Source organism: Lynx rufus, unplaced genomic scaffold (genome assembly GCF_022079265.1).
Source record: "Lynx rufus isolate CCGP_SWC_20201006 ecotype Redwood Valley unplaced genomic scaffold, mLynRuf1.p SCAF_3, whole genome shotgun sequence".
Classification (NCBI taxonomy): Eukaryota; Metazoa; Chordata; class Mammalia; order Carnivora; family Felidae; genus Lynx; species Lynx rufus.
In genome coordinates this window covers 138,493,557-138,497,042 of record NW_025814845.1, presented here as the reverse complement: position 1 = coordinate 138,497,042, position 3,486 = coordinate 138,493,557, and the positions used below count along the sequence as shown (strand labels likewise).

The 3,486-nt window shown below is 35.6% G+C and overlaps 1 pseudogene; it reads left to right on the top strand.

Annotated features, from left to right (window-relative positions):
- The first annotated feature begins 1,827 nt into the window (after positions 1–1,827).
- LOC124521170 (60S acidic ribosomal protein P0-like) lies at positions 1,828–2,645 on the top strand (annotated as a pseudogene).
- The last annotated feature ends 841 nt before the right edge of the window (positions 2,646–3,486 follow it).

The window sequence follows — 3,486 nt, the reverse complement described above, 5'->3', positions numbered from 1 at the left end:
GATGCTTCTACCTTTAAAAAATATACATAATCTAGTCACTCATCACTAACTCTATTGATACCACTCTGATATATCACCATTTAACAAGAGATGAAATTAGTGAGTCATTAGGTATGCATGTATTCACCATTACATGACATCAAACTGTTTTCTGATTTTACATTTCTCCCCTCCTCCAGCAATGGTTAATGTTCCCGTTGCTCCATATTTTCACCAACGGCCTTTTACATTTTAGCCTGGTGAGTGTGTAATGGTGTCTCAACACCCTATAGTAATGGTGTCTCCACCCTGAAGGGGCGGAGAGAGAAGGCGAAAGAGTCCGAAGCATGCTCGAGGCTCTGAGCTGTCAGCACAGAGCCCGGCACGGGGCTTGAACTCACAAACCGTGAGATCATGACCTGAGCCGAAGTTGGATGCTTAACCAACTGAGCCACCCAGGCACCCCTCACTGTAGTTTTAATTTGTATTCCGTGATCACTGAGGTCGAGCATTGTTTTCCTCTATTTATTTGCCAATTGTTTTGTCTTTTCGTCAAGTTCCTATAATTGTGTCACTTGTTGAGACTAATGAAATAAAAATGAATATTTTTTTGTGTGTGTGTGTGTGTGTGTGTGTGTGTGCGTGTGTTTACACAAAATTTAAAAATGTAACAAAAAACAGGCTGTGTAGATTTCCATTCTTGCAGACTTTGGATTTATAATATAAGTTAATATTAATTTATATATTCCATGTATACTCCATATGTTTTCAGGCAGCATTTGAAAAATTAGAGAGTAATTTTAATTTTATAGCTTCTCTATTCAATCACAAAGTCACTTTTCTTTACCTTTTTATATCAGAAAACATATCTGCAGAGCAGCTTGCTTCTGTCTGTCAATCCCCCATCAAATTGTGGTTTAGAAACAATGACAACAAGCCGGTGGCATCTGTCAAATTACTTGGAAACTATAATTTAAGGGATGATATCTCTGGGTGAGGTAGATAACTAAGCTCTCAGAATCTCATCACCATTAATTCAAAGTAAAACATACAACATTTCATGGACCCATTTTTAATAACTATTTTTGTTAATAAATCTATTAATTAGATCTAACTTCATTAAGGTTTTAATCAACATAAAGTTTCCTTAGAACCAGAGAATCCAGTGTGTTTGATTTCAGTACTCTCATTAAAAATGCTTAACATTTTTTTTGCCAGTGTTAATGTTTCTTTTTTTTTTATATTCTTTTTAATCTCTGCTGGCTTATTCACATGGAAATATTGGGTTACGTAGATATTTTGCTTCTTTAAGAGGTTCAAGCACAAATTTCTAATCAATAGGCAAATAAAGAGGGAATTTTATATACTCTACATTGAAAAATAGGTTTTAGTTATTTTCTTTCTGAGAATTATGAGGTAGTTAATTTCCTAAAATAGTCCAAAGAATTTGCTTTTATATTTCATAGTTAGGATTTACATAGTGATCGTTATTCTTCTAAACCTGTGGAGAACTTCCAAGTCATATTCATGTGAGAGAATGAATATCTGACATAAATCTACAGAGAAGCTGTGGATTTAAGTTATGGTTGTCAGGTTGTTGATGAATCATTTATTTACTGTAAGCACAGGGAAATGCCACTGCTACTCTCTATTTATAACCTGTATATGTTTCTGCACGCATTTAGAAGATCCTTGGTGAAGCTTTCAAACATCTGGTTTCACTAAGATAGTTAACTCTGATCAGATACAGTAATGTTATATGTTTATGTAATACTTTATGTTAAAAAATTATACAAGTACTCTTCTATTGGTCAAAAAATGTTAGCTAAAATATAAACATTTATTCACATGCATAAAATTAATGGGTATCAGTGGCATTTTCTGTTTGGTATCTTGTTAATGATATGACATGTCATAATGTACGAGGCAATCCGAGAGCATCTGGAAGACAACCCAGCTCTGGAGAAACTGTTGATTCATATCCAGAAGAAGGTGGGCTTTGTGTTCGCCAGAAAGGACATCACTGAGATCAGGGACATGCTGTTGGCCAATAAGGTTCAAGCTGCCAGTGCCATAACTCCATGTGAAGTCATTGTGCCAGCCCAGAATACTGGTCCAAAGCCTAAGAAGACCTCCTTCTTTCAGGCTTTAGGTATTACCACTAAAATCTCCAAGGGCACTATTGAAATTCTGAGTGATACACAGCAATGAAGACTAGAGACAAAGTGGGAGCCAGTGAAGCCACACTCTTGAACATAGTCCCCTTCTCGTTTGGGCTGACCACCCAGCAGGTGTTTGACGGTGGCCGCATCTGCAACCTTGAAATGCTTGGCAACACAGAGGAAACTGCATTCTTGCTTCCTGGAAGGTGCCCATAATGTTGCCAGCGTCTGTTTGCAGATTGGTTACCCAGCTGTTGCATCAGTACCTCATTCCATCATCATGTATACAGGCAGGTCCTGGATTTGTCTGTGTAGACTGATTACATCTTCCCACTTGCTGAAAATGTCAAGAGGCCTTCCTGGCAGATCCATCTGCATTCGTGGTAGCTGCCCCAAAACCACTCCCACCACCCCTGCTCTTCCTGCCTGCAGCCCCAGCCAAGCTGAAGCAAAGAAGAGTCCAAGGAGTCAGAGGAGAATATGGGTTTTGGTCTCCTTGATTAATCACCAAAAAGCAACCAACTCAACCAGCCAACTGTATTTGTCAAACAAGGAAATAAAGGTTTACTTCTCTATAATAATAATGATATATATATAACATCTATTTAGAGGTAGATGTGTGGAAGTCGATTCATAACACATATCTGCTAAACTCCCTGGAATTGGGAAATAAGAGACCCAACTCTATTATCTCTTGTCTGAGTGACTTAATATAAGATTTTTTAATTTCTCTGACTTCAATACTGTTTATAAACCTGGGCTTATGATGGGAAACAATCATTTTGAGAACTAAGAAAGTACTACATCTACAAACAAAACAAAACAAAAACAAAAAACAAAAACAACAAACTTTGTAAACTGAAATATTTCTGTTTGTAAAGTACTGGGCAGTGCCGTGTTTATTATTTTTTTTAATAAAGTTGGTATTTTATATGAAATTTACTATAGAATCTTTTAAAACATCAAATAAAAAGCTATTAATGACATAATAGTAACATGTAGTTCATCTTTTGAATGAAAACTAGTAACAATCTTGCAGATTGTATTTTAGATTTTGTTAAATGTACTATTTCTTGACCTCACTCTATAACATACTGCCATATACCTGCATCTTGGTTTTATCCAAGTATATACCTCTTTGGTTATTTAAGCTTGTTGCAGTCTTAACTCTGTTAAGTAGATTTATTAATCTGGCCTTACTTGTATATTAAAGAATACTTTTATTATAAGTTTTACTTAGTAATAGATGAATATAGATGAATTAAACATACATTATGATAAATATTTAAGAAATCCAATACCATAAAAAATATTTTGACATTTTCTCTGTGGTTACAGCCACTAA